The following is a 20,257-nucleotide window of genomic DNA, read 5'->3' as shown; positions in this document are numbered from 1 at the left end:
TCCTAGCTGAATTTGCCCTCAGGACATAGGTAGTCTTCCAAGGGAACTTCACCCCCATGCCATTCCTTTGGCAGCTCAGCCCCTAATTATCTTGCCCTTGTTACTAAGGCCCTCATCTAACACAGCTGAGAGCCCTGCCCATGGTGGTGGTCTAGTTGCCAAGACATTCCTTCCCCCTCGTTCAGCTCCCAGCAACCACCATGGATTTAGAGCTTCCCTAAGAGGCCAATTTTGGGTCTGATGATGTAAATGAGAGACTTGCATTTTATCAGTCCGAGACCTCTCTTGACACCAACAACTATTCTATATTGAAATGTCAGAAGGGTAAAAGTAAGGAAGTACTAACTTAAATTTAGAGCATGCACATAAACTATGCACGTGATGGGCATAGTAACAACCCATGACTTTTTATCACATCAATTTGTCACAATGACTTTTTCATCACATCAATTGCTCTGACTGACAGTTACATCTGAAAAATAAGCTAGCATGATGTACCTGGATATATGAGGATTAATGACAGAATGTAGAGACTTAACATCTCCTGGAGACAAACAAAACAAAACAACAATTTGTCAGACTGATCCCAATGAAGAAATGATAGATTTTAACAAAATTAAATATATTTAAGAAAACTCCTAAAAAGCTTATCCAAAAAAAGATTCAGAGCCACAACTCATGACAATCTGTAATCCCTATCACCTCAAATTTCTAAAGATATGTACTTCATTTTCAATATATCTCTCTCAAAAAAAGAGAGAAACTCTTCAAAACAGCTGTAATTTAGAAACAATAGGAAAAAGCCATCACAGAAAAGTATCATCAGCACAGTAAAATCTTACTCTGCAGAAGCAATAACAAAACATGCCACAGTTCAAGACAACTGTGATGCTGACATTCATCTGAAATCTGAACTGGCTATTAAATAACAAATTTCAAAAGTAATTTCTCCTTTAAGTACTGAAGCTAGACAGCATAATTCTTGGGGAGAAAATGTAAACTGACCTAGGTTAAGGAAACATGGGACTGAGGAGTTTTAAATTCTTATTTTCTTGAAAGATATTTCCTCTCTCACACCCTATTTAGTTGGAAAATAAGCTGCTAAACTAAAGTTTAATGAAATTAATATATAATTCAGTTACTCAAGCCATTTAAGTTGTGTTTCAGGAACTCACTTTCCTAGTACTTTAGTTTATCTTTGATAGGCCAAACAGAATTCAACAATATTTAAACTAATATTCCTTCACCATCTACAGATCATCTCTTTCATCAGAGAAGCATTAAAGAGGCATCTTATAGGTTAACATCTCGATAAGGAGAAAGACTGATCTTACAAGAAGCAAGGTAGCAGGCTGGAAATTCACCAACACCCCCCACCCACTCCACCCCCCCACCCCCCCCAATAAAAACTCCAACTAACATTGCCTTTTTCCCCTCCAGTTTCTAAAATAACCCACAAAATAACACATTAGCATGTTCAAGATTTCTTGCTTGTCCAAGTCCCAATATCTTCTTGTATAAGGAATGAACCTCTGCCTCTACGTGACACACTGAGGCATTCAGCACAGCAAAACTGGGGATAATACAGTAGGCAGCAGGGGCATTGCATAGACAAGTACACAGAAACAGTAATATGTAGCAACAGAGACTGTATTGACATTAGCAACTAAGAAGAGTAAGTCTTCTTCTCAGGTACATGAGTGCAGGTTAAAGACTTTTGCTAACACACATAGTGCTGAATCCCATTAATGATTTTTTTTTTTTTTTTTAAAGGAAGGTGGTTACCCACCAATTACCAATATTTTCTTCCTATCTCCATCTTGATCGAAAGCATCATGGAAAAAGCAGCCCTGACTCCCATCACTACCTTATGTCAATCGATTTCCACTTAATCTCAGTGCAGCTACTCAAAACCAAGCAAAAATTCCTTTTAATTGAAATTTTGTTTTCCAAGTACCTTATTCTTCTTATTCTCTTTTATCCTGAGTCTGAAAAGAAAATACATTAATGATAACTTAAAACTTCTTTCTATTTAATCAGATTCCTGTCTTTTTCCCCTTGTCCAACATGCTGGCTATCATCAGTTACTTGATAACCAGTTAATACTTCAGGCAACTGGACAGGGGTTCCAGCATGCTTCACAGCTGATCTGACTTCTTATACATCTATATCTTTTCTTTTTCTTATTTCCTAAAGGCTTTATACCATACAGCTACCAAGAAAACAGCAGCAGTACAAAACACTTCAGTCCTTGAACCTTTTAACTGCTCTGTTTGCACTTCATACACCAAATTCTATAAATAGTGACCTAAAAAATACAATAAAACACAATTCAGAAAGTATTCTTACTCATTTTTAGAGTAATCCCTACTATTAAGAAAATAATTTAAACTTATACCTGGTGGAGAACTGTAGTTTCTTAGACTGCAGTTTTGCTGTGTCACACTTATGACTCCCATTTTTGTCTTCCTGAAATATACATGCTTAAAAGGGGGAAAAAAAAATCATATAAGAAAAGTTTTCATTATAAATAATTACTTTGTAAGTATATTTTTGCCAGTTACAGAAAAATAAACTCAAAAAATATCTGCAGGAACTGATACTGTTGTTAGATAATTATATAAGCTCAAAATACCAGCTATTTGGAAGCAGAAGCATGACGATGGTAGCACTGAGGTTTAAACCAAGTCCAATCCCAATATTACTTGGGAAGTCCAGTAAAAATCTATGATAGCATCAAAACAAGTTGTCAGTAACCACAATATTTTAAATGCATCTAAATAGTCATGTAAATAATATAAATTTAACAATGAAAGATGTTAGGCAATCAAAATCACAGGTAACTAAAAAAGTTTACAGAAAAATTACAAACCCAACTTCCATGTTCTGACTTACGTGAAGCCCAATTCCAACATGAAATTATGCATTCTGTTTGGATACAAATTTTTAAACTAAAGAAAAAAAAATGTTTACTCGGAGTAACCCGAGTATTTCTTTTGCTCACAGATAAAGTACCAAAATTTGGGAAAAATTTTACCTCATTGCACAAACTTGATAACCTCAATGTGTTCACTGAAAATTTCCTCATAATTCTCAACATTCTGGCTCCTGTCTCTAAAGCTGTTCCCTGCCAAGATAAGTAAACATTGTACAAAATGTTTATGACAGAAAGCAGGTAACTATACTACTTCCACATAAATCAATCATGAAACTTAATTGTTTTTCAAGTTAGATCACATTACTGTTTTTCAGTTTACTGCTTTACAGGTTAAATCAGTGTCAGATCTGTAAAAATAATGTTATTAAGCCTTAAAAATGCAGCATAACTGTATGCCCACAAAACACTAAATATATTTCTCAAAGAAATTTACAACCAGTAAAGCAGAAAAATTAACATCAGAGTTCACACTCATGCTCAAATAAGCTCTAGAGTCCTGATTACCAATCAGTAAAGCATAAATAGCTTTTCTATTCTTAAAAGAGGTGGGTCAGGGAAAAGTATGTTTTTGGAACAGAAATAAAAGAAAATATTAAATACTACGAGCTTTTAAGCATCGCCAAACCCACTGCGACACAATGCCCAAGTGCAGAAGCTTCAAAAATATTCCTAGCTGATTGCTGCTTAAAGGAGCCAGCAATATACAGCTCTAGTAATTTTATACTTCATGGTAGAGTTTCACGATAAAGGAAACTTGCATACGGCTCACTTCCATCACCTCATCTTATAAGCCAAATATCCGTTTTCTACAGTCACCGCTATAGTTCGCTAAAGAGGAAAACAGAAAAAGAAGTAGTGCTTTCATGCTATCGATTATAAGTCCACCTCAGCGAACTCCACGAGCAGCCCAGGCGGCCGTTCCCCAGTTACACAACCGGTGCCTCGCAAACTGACATTCCCCTGCCTAATGTGTTACGAACCACGTACACGTTACTCAGCTGGCCCCTACATTATCTTCTGCCTCTAGATGAACTTTAAAAAGGCCAAACCTCGGCTTACGGAGCAGAACGGCGCCCAGGAACTGTGACGAGCCCGGGCCCAGCCGGGACAGTCGCAGTACTATGCGCCGCCGGAAGGCGCACTCCTTCCCCACTGGCCCCACCACCTAACTGCCCCGGGTTCCATCTTCCCGTCCCGACCTGACAGATCCAGGCGGCAAAAAGCGCCGTCCCGGCCTCTCCCGTTCTGTTTTTCCCTCTTCCCGGCCCCACCAAGTCGGACACGAAGCCAGGAGGAACTAAAGCACCAAGAGGGAGCGTTTCCAGCTGGGGCCGCTTCTCAGCCGACCTGCCCTTTTCGCTGCGGAGGAGGCTGCTGGGTCAGTGGAGTGTGAGGAGGAACTGCGGGACTGTTGCCATGGTGGGGGCCGGGATGGGGGCGACGGGGTGGGGGAGGGGTGAAGGCAGCTGAGCTGGCCCTGTTGCCCTGTACTAAGGGTGCCGCTGTCGCGTCGCGGCCTGCTCGGACTCCCGCGGTGTGTCCCAACGGCGCGGGGCCTTGGTGATGGGGCAGTGCCGGCCCCGGCCGCCCGATCCTCGGCCGCCGTTACTCGCTTACCACGCTTCCTTGTGCACACAACAGCAGAACGAGTACATCGAGCTGCGCCTTAAGTGCTATGGGTACCGCCTGGACTATCACGAGAGGAGAAGAAGGAAGGCCGCGAGGCTCACGAGCGGTCCGGGAAGGCCAAGAAGATGATCGGGCTGAAGGCCAAGCTCTACCACAAGCAGCAACATGCTGAGAAGATTCAGCTGAAGACGACGTGAGTACCTGCCTCATCTCTGATGCTGTCCAGTCATCCTGACATTTGAAGGATGAAATTAGACGTTAATATATTTACAAAGAGCTACTTATTACTTGAGTCATACATTATACTTTTAAATAGTGCTCAATTTGTAGTAGAAATTGGGTTTTGCCACAATGAAGACACTTCTGACTTCCTCTCTTAACGGATGTTTACCATTAGCAGTTAACGATTCTGTTCCTAAAAGCATTCCTTAAGATAAGTGTTAATTAGCAGTAGAGATAATTGATGTAATTATGACAAAAAATATGAATGCATTTACTTAGAGCTTTTACAGTGACAGCTGTATTAGTGTAGTAAGAAGCAGCAGGCGTTTTTTAAACTATGTTAATGGAAAAAGTACAGAACACACACAGTGTTTGAGCAGAACATGAGGATTGTCTTCCAGGATAAATTACAATATCGAGCACAGATAAACAAAAGCATTTTTCTGAGAATTTTATCTGTTGTTTAGAACTTGAAATCAAAGCTATTAACAATATTTGTTTATTGCTAATGAACTTAATATTTATCCACCCTGTTGTTTTTGTTGTTTTCCAAGAGTAGACAGTTGTTTTTCTCTGCTACTTGTAAAGGTATTGGGTTTGTTAACTAGTTTGTCCGTCTCCCCCCCCCCCCCCCAAATTAATGAAACATGACCCCTTTTACACATATACACACACATTCCTCAGATTTGTAAGCATTGCCATCAAATCTCAGAAGAGTAGTAGTATGTTATTTTTTTCAGAGAGGAAGGCTACTATCTCTCAAAATGCTTGGCTTTGAGAGTTAGGCTGCTTGTTTTAAGCCATTCAGAAATTCCTTAGTAAGATGAATGTCTTGTGTGCCTATCTTGACATGAATTGATGAGCTTTTATGCATTGTATAGTCTGTCAATTGTTATATTAAGTGAAATTACTTGTTTACCTTGAAAAATATTTAGGATTATTCCTTAAGTATAAATATGTACTTGTTTACAAATATCTCTTTTAAAATAAAATTTTGAGCAGGCACAACCTAAGTTAAAAGGATATCGTATCTAAAAATGTGCTTTTTTTTCTACTCTTAATACTGAGTGGGTTTTTAAAAAAAAAAAAAGGTACTGTTTTTCTTTCCTTGCAGCATTAAAATGCATGAAAAGAGAAATACAAAGGAAAAGAATGATGAAAAAACACCTAAAGGAGCTGTACCAGCATACCTGCTGGACAGAGAGGGCCAGTCCCGGGCTGAAGTTCTTTCTAACATGATCAAACAGAAAAGAAAAAGCTGTAAGTAACTGTAATAAAATTCAGATACTTACTATTACTTGTGACAATGACTACTTTGTGTTGCTGATGCTCAGGTGACTTACAGCCTACAAGCAAAGTCTAAATATTGATATTGTACAAAACCTGAAACCTTGAATCATTGTTCAATCTAGGACAAAGTAAGCATATGCAATATCTTGATCTTTCATAACTTTAAATGCTAGTTAAAATAAGTAGCTATGAGTTGTATAAAAAGTATGGTCTATCACTGCTCTTTAGGGAAATTTTATTTTATGCTTTGGTTGCCCCCTTTCATGTAGCAGTGCTGCATGTAAGACTATTGACTTTTTCTTATCCCCCACCTCCCCCTCCAGGGGAAATGGGAGGTTCCTGTGCCAAAGGCCCATGCACAAGGAGAAACAGAAGTTTTAAAAGTGATTAGTACAGGAAAGAGAAAAAAGGCCTGGAAGAGAACGGTTACAAAAGTTTGTTTTATTGGAGATGGCTTTACTAGGAAGCCTCCTAAATATGAACGATTCATTCGACCAAGTTCTTGAGACTTAAAGAACGTTTATGTAATAATTCTTTTGACTTACTGCTTTGAGTTCCTGTGGTAAGGAAACTTTCTTCTATGATAATGCACTTGATTACTACTGATGTAGAACATTCTTATTAGTTTCCTTGCAGAAATCTAAACTTAGAATAGCCTGAGGGTGGGGAGATGCCCCTGCAGTCACAATCTGCATTGAAATATCTCAATTCTTACTCCCATAACTCAGATGATGCCAGTAAGTTAAAGCTACGAGCTGTCAAATTAGCATGGGAAGGTCTTTAGCAGAGGCACTTTGAATAACTTTTAAAATTGGAGGCTTCTGTCTTTTTCAGGCTGCTGTGATTCTGTCAGCTGCAGAAGCCAACTCTGTTCTGGGACTCCAGAACTCCTTCCTTGTGGCTTGTTAGTAAGCTTGAAGCACAGAGGTGACTGTATGCAAGGGAAATGCTATGCCTCCAGCCTGGCCTTTTCTTATACAGCTGCAGGAACAGTGTGTGGGCTCTAGCTGCCTGGCAGTGCACAGGAGGAAAAATTAGATTCACTAAGATAGTGTAGTTTTTCTATAAATACTTGTTCCTGTTTCCTCACAGGAATCAACAGAATCACTATACAGGTTGCCCATTGGATCGTACCTTGTTACCATTTTGACAGTCATCTTTTACACAGAAGCCTTGGATAGATTTTTATTGACACAGAAAAGGTTATGGTACTTAGTGGTAAAGTCCCCTTTACAAATCACAGGTCACTAGATAGAAAGTGTTATAAGTGTTTAATATTTTACAGTATGTGAGAGGTTTTTCAGTTTTACAAGAATAAAGGAAAAATGTCTAGTCTTAAAAACCAGTAGCACTGGTAGCTTTATCATAAACTCCTAATTTCTTCAGAAAGCCATTGGAGGTAGCAAGTATTCTTCTTGTACTACTATTCTTCTTGTACTATTGTACTATTCTTCTTGTACTACTACTACTAGTATTCTTCTTGTACTACTATTAAAATTGGCATCCTGAAAATATACATAGAAAGCTTTATCTTGTCATTAATCAGGTTTTTAAACAAATCTGGTATTCTGTAGTAGGCAGATAGCATTCTGTATTCTAGGTTGTTTCATTCTTCCCAGTCTCTTAAAACATATAAAGCTGAGGACACAATGCTAAAAGTGTTAAGCTTAAAATAAATATTAACTCATTCTAACACTCCTTATGCGACAAGGCTTACATTTCAAGAAGGCACATGTGACACATCCTGAACTTAAAGCTACTTTTTGCCTACCTGTCCTTGGTGTAAAAAAAAAATCCTCCTTCTCCTTTGTATACAACATTGGGTGTAATTACCAAAGGTACCATCATCAAGGTGAACGTGAGTGAGCTTGGCCTTGTGACAGAAGGGGGCAAAGTTATCTGGGGTAAGTAGTTAAACTAGCTCTACTGCAGAACTACTTCAAAAAGTTTTAAGTCTTCATTGTCTGATGTATAAATTGTCGTAATTGATCCATTGTTAAATGTTAGGTTTGGGCTGTAGCAGAAGCAACTCCTAGGCAGCTCTATAAATGCAAGTTTTAAGTTTTAATCTTAGGCTTTCAGTTCACACTTCCAATGTCAAATTAGGTGAAGTTCAGAAAAAGACTTAACTTGCTTGCCTATGTCTCGCATTAAGCAGTGTTACAAGTCTATAAAGACCTGTGAACTATGAACAATCGTATTATGTTTTCAGTGGAAGTTCTGTATAGAAGTATCTTCATAGGATGAGACAGACTTTTTTTTAACAGTGAGGTTGACTTGAACTATAGCAGAACCTATGACTAGATATAAGGAAGAAATTTTTCACGATGAGGATGGTGAAACACTGGAACAGGTTGCCCAGAGAGGCTGTAGATGCCCCATCCCTGGAAACATTCAAGGTCAGGTTGGACGGGGCTCTGAGCAACCTGATCTAGTTGAAGGTGTTCCTGCTTGTTGCAGGGGGGTTGGACTAGATGACCTTTAAAGGTCCCTTCCAACCCAAACTATTCTATGATTCAATGATTCTATGATTTTTTTTTTTTTAATGTACCCATAACTCTAAATGATACATTTATAAAAACAGCCTGAATAAAATATTTTCAGAACCTAAGTTGGCAGCTCAGCAGCAAGTACATTTAGATTTCTGTCCTGGTTTCAGCTGGGATAGAGTTAATTTTCTTCTTAGTAGCTGGTAGAGTGCTGTGTTTTGGATTTAGGATGAGAATAATGTTGATAAGACACTGATGTTTTGGTTCTTGCTGAGTAGAGTTTACACTAGTCAAGGACTTTTTAGCTTCTTGTGCTCTGCCAGGTGCATAAGAAGCTGGGAGGGAGCATAGCTAGGACAGCTGACCCAGACTGGCCAAAGGGCTATTCCATACCATATGACATCATGCTCAGTATATAAGCTGGGGGAAGAAGAAGGAAGGGGGGGACGTTCGGAGTGATGGCGTTTGTCTTCCCAAGTAACCGTTACGCGTGATGGAGCCCTGCTTTCCTGGGGATGGCTGAACACCTGCCTGCCGCTGGGAAGTAGCGAATGAATTCCTTGCTTTGCTTTGCTTGTGCGCGCGGCTTTTGCTTTACCTATTAAACTGTCTTTATCTCAACCCATGAGTTTTCTCACTTTTACTCTTCCGATTCTCTCCCCCATCCCACCGGGGGGGAGTGAGCGAGCGGCTGTGTGGTGCTTAGTTGCTGGCTGGGGTTAAACCACGACAGTCCTTTTTGGCGCCCAACGTGGGGCTCGAAGGGTTCGAGATAATGACAGATTTAATTGGAATGTGCTAGACTGAATTTATAGCTGTTACTGCTGTTTAGGTATTAATCAGCAGGCTTCTGTACTTGCCATGGGGCTTGCTTGCCTTACTGTATATTAGAGTATAGTGCTCGTTAGTGGCTGCTTTTTGCTTTTGCTACTTGCTGAACTGCTTATCATCTTACTGTGCTGTGCCTGGGAACATTTTGATAACAACAATGGCCATGCCCTGGGCTGGCAGATGGCCAGGGCATCGCTGCTGTTTCTGCACTGCTGTACTGGACAGGCTGGAACTCCAGTGTGAACTCGAGTCAAAGGGACTGTGACCTGTGGATGAGTCCATGTGGGAGCAGGACACCCCAAAGCGCCTGTGGACGTGGATAAGCCCATACCAGAGCAGGTATGTCTCGAAGAGTCTGTGGCCATGGTTATGTCTGTGCCACAGCAGGTATACTTCTTGAAGGGATTGTGGCCCAAGGATAAGTCCACGCTGGAGAGGGTACACCTCGAAGCATCTGTGGCTGTGGATAAGTCCGTGCTGCAGCAGGTACACCTTGAAGCATCAGTGGCTGTGCATGAGGTCATGCTGGAGCACCTCAAAGCGTGTGGCCATGGGTAAGGCCATGGTGGAGCAAGTTTACTTCTGAAGAGACTGTGGCTGCGGGTAAGGCCATGGTGGAGCAAGTTTACTTCTGAAGAGACTGTGGCTGCGGGCAAGGCCACGCTGGAGCAGGTATATCTCTGAAAGCATTGTGGCCCATGGAGAAGGTCATGTGGGAACAGGTGCACCTCTAAGTGACTGTGGCTGTGGATAAATCCATGCCACAGCAGGTATACCCCTGGAGAGACTGTGGCTCATAGACAAGGCTCCGCTTGGAGCAGGTAAACCCCTAAGGGACTACAGTCTGTGGATAAGTCCAAGCTGAAGCAGGGGCAAGGGGAGGAGTCCATTGCAGTGTTAAACCCAATGGTCTGGTCCAAAGGGGCCAGGGGTGGAGATTGTAATGGAAATACCTTTAAATTGTTGTAACCCATGATCTGAGTTGCATGTTATAGGAATTACCATAGCAGGAACCACCTGAACAAATGGAGGAGAAGCCTTACAAGAAGCAGTGCAAGTGCAGCAGTAACCCGACCTGAGCTGGCTTTGGTGCCCAATAACTCCACGCAACACACCACCTCTCCTGTCCTGAGTGATCACCATCACCGATGGAGCCCAGTCACGGACTAAATGAACCCAATGGACATTATGTGGACATTTGTGGATGTTTATGGACATTTTACAGACATTTTACAGGAGTGGTCCATAGAATAAGTGGGGTGGTGGTTAATGAGGATGTATTGGATAATGTGGGACCTGAGCATGACGTAAATGGTATGGAATAAGGGGTGGATACTGTCCTGGTTTCAGCTGGGATAGAGTTAATTTTCTTCTTAGTAGCTGGTAGAGTGCTGTGTTTTGGATTTAGGATGAGAATAATGTTGATAAGACACTGATGTTTTGGTTCTTGCTGAGTAGAGTTTACACTAGTCAAGGACTTTTTAGCTTCTTGTGCTCTGCCAGGTGCATAAGAAGCTGGGAGGGAGCATAGCTAGGACAGCTGACCCAGACTGGCCAAAGGGCTATTCCATACCATATGACATCATGCTCAGTATATAAGCTGGGGGAAGAAGAAGGAAGGGGGGGACGTTCGGAGTGATGGCGTTTGTCTTCCCAAGTAACCGTTACGCGTGATGGAGCCCTGCTTTCCTGGGGATGGCTGAACACCTGCCTGCCGCTGGGAAGTAGCGAATGAATTCCTTGCTTTGCTTTGCTTGTGCGCGCGGCTTTTGCTTTACCTATTAAACTGTCTTTATCTCAACCCATGAGTTTTCTCACTTTTACTCTTCCGATTCTCTCCCCCATCCCACCGGGGGGGAGTGAGCGAGCGGCTGTGTGGTGCTTAGTTGCTGGCTGGGGTTAAACCACGACAATTTCAAAATGCATTTCAGTTTTGGAACAGGAATTTCCTACACTTGTAAAGCGACTTGTGGATTGAACTTGCAAACATAGAAAATTCTAATTTATTATTATAAACTACTTCAAGATTTGTAGACATTTAATTCTCTTTTCTCTTTAGGGAAATATGCACAAGTAACAAACAGTCCAGAAAATGATGGCTGTATTAATGCAGTTCTACTTGTCTAAGTTGTGTTTGTTACTAAGCATTGGGCATGGGCTCCTGCAAAATCAGTGCAGTTTCAACAAGTTTGCAAGATCTCTGGAACCTTCAACCATTCAAGAACATTGACCCCACAAGCTGGTGAGGAACTTAAATGTGCCAGAAACAACTTCTTAGATTTTTATATTTATTATGTTTGCTCAGCTGAGCACTGTCCAAATAAAGTGATTCAATTTTCATGTTTTATTAATGTGATATGGATTTGATCTAAACCTTCTTGGTGTTTTTACAGTAGATATATTGTATAAATACTTAAACAGCTCACATTCCTAGTGATGGGAAATACAGCCACTATCTCCCATGATGGCCTACTGTAATAGCTAAAGGTACAGAGGAACATATTAACTTGTATTCTGCTTCTGGGAAAGCAGTAGAGTTGGAAGAATGCAGCTATAATCTTACTGCAGGCTTATATCAGAAATTAAACACTCAGTTTGGTACTTGCCCCTACAGAAGCACAGGCTTGAGATCATATCAGCAGCATGGGGGTGCAGTGGGAAAGGTAACTAGAAGGGCAGCTATTACTTTTTTTTTCTGTTACCTCCTTTCTTTCTCCCCTTTGCCTCTATGACTGCATTAATGGAAAGAATAAGGGCTGTAGGGTGTAGCACTGAGGTTCCATGCAAGAGAAGAAGTTTCAGAAGTTTAAGTTTATAAAGTTGCAGGGGTTTTATGATGTGAAATTTGAGAATGGCATGACAACTCTGATAGCTACAAGTAGCTGTAGCTATCTTGGTTGCTTTAAGAAACATTCAAGAAAAACTAAAGTCACAAGCATCAACTGATCAATGTATATTTAGCTTACATCCTCAAAATGCAAGAAACAAAAGCTGCTTCTAAACTGGAAGCTTTCAGCGATGCTGTATAATTGTCCTTGTTTCAGCTGGGATAGAGTTAATTTTCTTCCTAGTAGCTGGTATAGTGCTGTGTTTTGGATTTAGTATGACAATAATGTTGATAACACCCTGATGTTTTAGTTGTTGCTAAGTAGGGCTTACACTAGTCAAGGACTTTTCAGCTTCCCATGCTCTGCCAGGTGCACAACAAGCTGGGAGGGGGCATAGCCAGGACAGCTGACCCAGACTGGCCAAAGGGCTATTCCATACTATATGACGTCATGCTCAGTATATAAACTGGGGAGAGTTGGCCGGGGGGCAGCGATCGCTGCTCAGGGACGGGCTGGGCATCGGTCGGCAGGTGGTGAGCAATTGCATAGTGTATCACTTGCTTTGTATATTATTACTGTATTATTATTACTATTACTACTATTCTATTTCATTTTACTTCAATTATTAAACTGTTCTTATCTCACCCCACGAGTTTTCTGACTTTCACCCTTCCAATTCTCTCCCCCATCCCACTGGGGAGGGGGGGGTGAGCGAGCAGCTGTGTGGTGCTTAGTTGCTGGCTGGGGTTAAACCACAACAGTCCTTTTTGGCACCCAACGTGGGGCACGAAGGGTTTGAGATAATAACAGATTAACCAGAGTGTATTAAGGAATTTGTATCTGTTAACAGTTGCTGATCATAATATTGATTCATCTGTTCTCGGTATTAGTCTACCTGATTTGCACCATGCACTTGTTTTTGCAGTACATGTTAAAGATTGGTGCTGGGTGTTGCAGTTTGCTGTGCTCTGCAGTGATTAGTGATGTTTTGCCTGGGAGATTTGTTATTAAAACACTGACCTTGAGCTTAATCTGGTTATTTGGGTTCTGTAGTGAAGCCATTACTGTACTTTGGGTACCACCTCATGGAGACAATTAGCAATTAAACCTCTTCCTCTGAGAGGTTTTTTATGGAGGAAATACAGAATGGCACCTTCGCTGCCTTCTTCTATGATGTTTCCTCCTTCATTACAACAACTTTTCATTATCTTGAGCATCCTTGGGTAGTTAAGATATATCCATTGATAGTTCTTGGGAATGTTGTTTCAGTTTTGTCTAGGGTTAATAAGCAGTTTAAGAATATCATCCAGAGATCTGCCCCAAGGCTGGATAGTTACGAGTGGCAGGGTGTGTGGGAGAGCATGGGCAAATGCCTAGGACAGTGGGCCCCTCCAGTGTTTTGGAACTTCACCCCTGAACAAGTGCAGAATCCTGAAAAACTAGTAAAGTATTTGGAAAAAGTATGTTGTCACCCTGGCAACTCCAGAGAGACACAGATCACTGCAACGTGCTGGGGCCTGGCCCATGCCTACCGAGCCCTATTAAACACTATTCAGAACCCGCAAGGGGAAGAGAAGGTCTCTGGATCTGATGACAAAATGCCAGCCCCTGCGGCTGTACCAACCCCTGCAACAGGCACTGTGGCTGCGCCAGCCCCCACGACAGGCACTGCGGCTGAACCAGAGAACCAACCTGTGCCAGTATCAGTCACCCCTATAGAGAAGAAAAAATATACAAGGAAATCAGCTTGTTTAGTAAGGGCTGATGATGAGCCAGGGCCATCAAGAGAACAGGAGGAGGAAGAGGCAGAACCCATAAATGAGATGATAACCACCCGATCCCTGTCCCTGAGTAAGCTGAGAGATATGTGGAAAGATTTCAGTCGTTGTCCAGGCGAGCACATCATCAGCTGGCTGCTCCGATGCTGGGATAATGGGGCCAGTAGCCTGGAATTAGAGGGCAGGGAAGCCAAGCAGCTGGGATCCCTTTCTAGGGGAGGGGGCATTGACAAAGCGATTGGAAAAGGGGCACAAGCCCTCAGCCTCTGGAGGCGACTCCTGTCAGGTGTGAAGGAAAGGTATCCCTTCAAGGAAGATGTTCTATGTCACCCAGGCAAGTGGACCACCATGGAGAGAGGTATCCAGTACCTGAGGGAATTAGCTGTGCTGGAGGTGATTTACGGTGACCTGGACAACGAGCAGTTACCCAAAGATCCAGATGAAGTCCAGTGCACACGACCCACGTGGCGGAAGTTTGTATGGAGCACACCATCATTGTATGCAAACTCTTTGGCAATAATGACCTGGAAAGATGAAGAGGGACCAATGGTGGATGACATGGCTGGACAACTCTGACAATACGAAGAAAGTCTCTCTTCCTCCCTATGGGCCTGCATCTCAGCTGTGGAGAAACTGTCCTGTGAGGTCCAGCAACTCAAAGAGGACATGTCCTACTCCTCACCTGTACGGACCAGTATCTCAGCCATTAGGAGTAAGCATCCCTCTCTTCAAGAGAGAAGATATAGTGGATACACACCACGGGCCACCCTGTGGTTTTATCTGTGTGACCATGGAGAGGACATGAGGAAGTGGGATGGAAAATCTACCTCGACCCTAGAGGCACGAGTACAAGGAAAAACAATTACAAAAGGGGGTTCTTCCAGGAAAATTGCTGCTCCAGTTTCCATTGAGCAGTTACCCAGACAGAGTAGAAGGGCTGATTTTGCTTCCGATCCTAATAAAGGGCCTTTTGATTCGCATTTACAAGAAGTGAGTAACGAATGCTAGGACCAGGACTAGAGGGGCCCTGCCTCCAGCCAGGTGGAGGAAAGGGACAACCGGGTGTACTGGACTGTGTGGATTCGATGGCCTGGCACATCAGCCCCACAGGAGTAGAAGGCTTTAGTAGACACCAGTGCACAGCGTACCCTCATGCCATCAAGCTACGAAGGGGCAGAACCCATCTGTATTTCTGGAGTGACAGGGGGATTCCAACAGTTGACTGTATTGGAGGCTGAAGTGAGCTTAACCGGGAAGGAGTGGCAGAAGCAACCCATTGTGACTGACCCAGAGGCCCCGTGCATCCTTGGCATAGACTACCTCAGGAGAGGGTATTTCAAGGACCCAAAAGGGTACCGGTGGGCTTTTGGCATAGCTGCCTTGGAGATGGAGGAAATTAAACAGCTGTCTACCCTGCCTGGTCTCTCAAAGGACCCTTCTGTTGTGGGGTTGCTGAGGGTCGAAGAACAACAGGTGCCAATTGCAACAGTGCACTGGCAGCAATATCGCACTAACCAAGACTCCCTGATTCCCATCCATAAGCTGATTCATCAACTGGAGAGCCAAGGAGTGATCAGAAAGACTCGCTCACCCTTTAACAGTGCCATATGGCCAGTGCGAAAGTCTAATGGAGAGTGGAGACTAACAGTAGACTATCGGGGCCTGAATGAAGTCACGCCGCCGCTGAGCGCTGCCGTGCCGGACATGCTAGAACTTCAATATGAACTGGAGTCAAAGGCAGCCAAGTGGTATGCCACCACTGACATCGCGAATGCGTTTTTCTCAGTCCCTTTGGCAGCAGAGTGCAGGCCACAGTTTGCTTTCACTTGGAGGGGCGTCCAGTACACCTGGAATTGACTGCCCCAGGGGTGGGAACACAGCTCCACCATTTGCCATGGACTGATCCAGACTGCATTGGAACAGGGTGGGGCTCCAGAACACCTGCAATACATTGATGACATCATCATGTGGGGCAACACAGCAGCAGAAGTTTTTGAGAAAGGGAAGCAAATAGTCCAAATCCTTCTGGAGGCTGGCTTTGCCATAAAACAAAGTAAGGTCAAGGGACCTGCACAGGAGATCCAGTTTTTAGGAATAAAATGGCAAGATGGGCGTCATCAGATCCCAATGGATGTAATCAATAAAATCACAGCCATGTCCCCACCAACCAGCAAAAAGGAAACACAAGCTTTCTTGGGCGTTGTGGGTTTTTGGAGAATGCATATTCCAAATTACAGTCTGATCGTAAGCCCTCTCTATCAAGTGACTCAGAAGAAAAACGATTTCAAATGGGGCCCTGAGCAACGACAAGCCTTTGAACAAATTAAACAGGAGATATAGTTCATGCAGTAGCCCTTGGGCCAGTCCGGGCAGGACGAGATGTAAAAAAATGTGCTCTACACCGCAGCCAGGGAGAATGGCTCCACCTGGAGCCTCTGGCAGAAAGCACCAGGGGAGACTCGAGGTCAACCCTTAAGGTTTTGGAGTCGGGGATACAGAGGATCTGAGGCTGGCTATACTCCAACTGAAAAAAGAGATATTGGCAGCCTATGAAGGGGTTCGAGCTGCTTTGGAAGTGATTGGTACTGAAGCACAGCTCCTCCTGGCACCCCGACTGCTGGTGCTGGGCTGGATCTTCAAAGGGAGCATCCCCTCTACACATCATGCAACTGATGCTACATGGAGTAAGTGGGTCGCACTCATCACACAACAGGCTCGAATAGGAAACCCCAGTCGCCCAGGAATCCTGGAAGTGATCATGGACTGGCCAGAAGGCAAAGATTTTGGAATATCGCCAGAGAGGGAGGTGACGCGTGCTGAGGGGGCCCCACTGTATAATAAACTGCCAGAAAATGAGAAGCAATATGCCCTGTTCACGGATGGGTCCTGTCGTCTTGTGGGAAGGCATTTGAGGTGGAAGGCTGCTGTATGGAATCCTGTACGACAAGTTGCAGAAACTGCTGAAGGAGCAGGTGAATCGAGTCAGTTTGCAGAGGTGAAAGCCATCCAGCTGGCTTTGGATATTGCTGAATGAGAAAAGTGGCCAATGCTCTATCTCTATACTGATTCATGGATGGTGGCAAATGCTCTGTGGGGGTGGTTACGGCAATGGAAGCAGAGCAACTGGCAGCGCAGAGGCAAACCCATCTGGGCTGCCGCATTGTGGCCAGATATTGCTGCCCGGGCAGAGAACCTGGTTGTAAAAGTACGTCACGGAGATGCTCACGTACCCAAGAGTCGGGCCACTGAAGAACATCAAAACAACCAGCAGGTGGATCAGGCTGCTAAGATTCAAGTGGCTCAGGTGGACCTGGACTGGCAACAGAAGGGTGAATTATTTCTAGCTCAGTGGGCCCATGACACCTGAGGCCATCGAGGAAGAGATGCAACATATAGATGGGCTCGTGATCGAGGGGTGGACTTGACCATGGACACTATTGCACAGGTTATCCATGAATGTGACACATGTGCTGCAATCAAGCAAGCCAAGCAGTTCAAGCCTCTCTGGTATGGAGGACGATGGTTGAAATATCAATATGGGGAGGCCTGGCAGATTGATTATATCAGACTCCCACAAAACCGCCAAAAGCAAGCACCATGTGCTTACAATGGTGGAAGCAACCACCGGATGGCTGGAAACATATCCCGTGCCCCATGCCACCGCCCGGAACACTATCCTGGGCCTTGAAAAGCAAGTCCTTTGGCGACATGGCACCCCAGAAAGAATTGAGTCAGACAAGGGGACTCATTTCCAAAACAGCCTCATAGACACCTGGGCCAAAGGGCATGGCACTGAGTGGGTATATCACATCCCCTATCATGTACCAGCCTCCGGGAAAATCAAACGATACAATGGGCTGTTGAAGACTACGCTGAGAGCAATGGGTGGTGGGACATTCAGACATTGGGATACACGTTTAGCAAAGGCCACCTGGTTAGTCAGTGGTAGGGGATCTGCCAATCGAGCTGGCCCTACCCAATCAGAACTTTTACGTACTGTAGAGGGGGATAAAGTCCCTGTAGTGCACCTAAAAAATATGCTGGGGTAGACAGTCTGGGTTACTCCTGCCTCAGGCAGAGGCAAACCCATTCGTGGGATTGCTTTTGCTCAAGGACCTGGGTGCACCTGGTGGATGATGCGGAAGGATGGGGAAGTCCGATGTGTACCTCAAGGGGATTTGATTTTGGGTGAAAATAGCCAATGAACTGAACTGTATAATGTTTGTTGCTATATAATACTGGATGTCATCACTTCTATGGTGGCTATATGCCATATCAACACTACTACAGTAAGAATCACCCAAATTAATGAAGAATGAACTTTGAGGAAACAGAGCCAAGTGCAGCGGTGATGGAACCAGAACTGGCTTCAGCATGCAACAATCCAACACCACACACCATCTCTCCTGCCCTGAAAGACTGTTATGACAGATGGAGCCCAAAGTCATGGACTGAATTAACTCAACGAAGGTTCTAGAGGGATGGCCCATAGACTAAGGGAATGATATCTGTGTGTATATATCAAAAGACAGGAGAGGTACTGGTGATTAACTGGAATGTATTGGAAAGGGTAGCACCTGGGCATGACATATATGGTATGGAATAAGGGGTGCATAGTGTCCTGGTTTCAGCTGGGCTAGAGTTGATTTTCTTCCTAGTAGCTGGCATAGTGCTGTGTTTTGGATTTAGGATGAGAATAATATTGATAACACACTGATCTTCTGGTTCTTGGTAAGTGGCCCTCACACTGGTCAAGAACTTTTCAGCTTCCCATGCTCTGCCAGGTGCACAAGAAGCTGGGAGGGGGCACAGCCACGACAGCTGACCCAGACTGGCCAAAGGGCTATTCCATACCATATGACGTCATGCTCAGTATATAAACTGGGGGGAGTTGGCCAGGGGGCAGCAATCGCTGCTCAGGGAGAGGCTGGGTATCAGTCAGCAGGTGGTGAGCAATTGCATTGTGCATCACTTGTTTTGTATATTCTTTTATTATTATTATAATTTTCTCTTACTCTCCTGTCCTTAGAAACTGTCTTTATCTCAGTCTGCGGGTTTTACTCCCCCCCCCCCCCCACGATTCTCTTCCCCCATCCCACTGGGTGGCTGGGAGGGTGAGCGAGCGGCTTTGTGGTGCTTAGTTGCCAACTGGGGTTAAACCACAACAGTAACTGCATCAGTAATCTTCTAGTTGCGAATTTGGTGGTAAACAAACTTAGCACAGTCTACCACTACAAATATAGACACTCACCGTTTTATGTTCTTACTCTTAAACAATACTTCAGTTCAAGCCACGGAACTTTTAACACAAATTCCAAGTCAAATCCAGTTTATGAAGGCCCTCTTCCCCCTCAACATTGTAAAAGGGAAACTTTCAAACAAAACTTTAAGGTATTTAGAAGCTAGAATCGGAATAGGTTTTGGGTTGTTTTTGGTTTTTTTTTTTTTTTTTTTTTTTTTGCATTAACATAGATATAAGTTTAAGACTAGAGGTGGTCACACATGCAGTAAGCCACAGGGACAGGCACGTTACATAGGCAGGTAATTACAGAATCACGAAGTAGTTAAGATTGGAAGGGACCTCTGGAGATTGTCTAGTTCAAGCCCCCTACTTAAAGCAGAGTCAACTACAGTAGGTGTCTGCGGGCCATGTCCACTCAGGTTTTGAATATCTCTAAGGATAGACTCCACCACCTCTCTGGGCAAACTGATCCAGTGTTTGACCAGTCTTACAGTTTTAAGTGTTTTATGTTTAAATAGAATTTCCTATATTCCAGTTTGTGCCCACTGCTTCTTGTGTCCTGTCACTGGGCACCACTGAGAAGAGGCTTGCTCCATCTTTTTTATACCCTCCCACTAGATATTTGTACACAAGGGTAAGATCTCCCCTGAGCCTTCTCATCTCCAGGTTGAACAACTGCAACTCTCTCAGCCTCTTGCAGGACAGATGCTCTAATCCCTTAATCATCTTCATGACTGTAACGGTATTTTCAGACCTGGAACTCTGGCCAGGAAGTCAAGCCAGCTGCTTTTGTACCAGCTTTGTAACTTCCCTTACATTATCTGATAGAGGCAGTACTTTAACGATACCCAAGTTTTCTCCTCTTACAGGCTATTTTGTTAGTTCAACACATTGCCCTAGTCTAGACTTGGTAACTTACTACGATTTTTACTTATTTGTGTAGTGATAAGTGATTTGAAACTGAGAGAGGATCAGTAGCCAAGTCAATAAGTAATTTGCTTGGAGAGAGG

At 43.5% G+C, this 20,257-nt stretch overlaps 1 pseudogene across 1 annotated transcript; it reads left to right on the top strand.

The window, feature by feature from the left end:
- The first annotated feature begins 2,809 nt into the window (after positions 1–2,809).
- Positions 2,810–11,755, top strand: LOC309601775 (ribosome biogenesis protein NSA2 homolog; annotated as a pseudogene). The gene is made up of 7 exons (XR_014230902.1): positions 2,810–2,839; positions 4,041–4,316; positions 4,583–4,760; positions 5,904–6,053; positions 6,403–6,577; positions 7,788–7,983; positions 11,459–11,755. The product of XR_014230902.1 is annotated as a ribosome biogenesis protein NSA2 homolog (transcript).
- Positions 11,756–20,257: the final 8,502 nt, after the last annotated feature.

This window comes from Platalea leucorodia (assembly GCF_965183815.1).
Source record: "Platalea leucorodia genome assembly, chromosome: W".
Classification (NCBI taxonomy): domain Eukaryota; kingdom Metazoa; phylum Chordata; class Aves; order Pelecaniformes; family Threskiornithidae; genus Platalea; species Platalea leucorodia.
The sequence above is the reverse complement of the archived record's forward strand: the minus strand, read 5'-3'. Positions and strand labels throughout refer to the sequence as shown.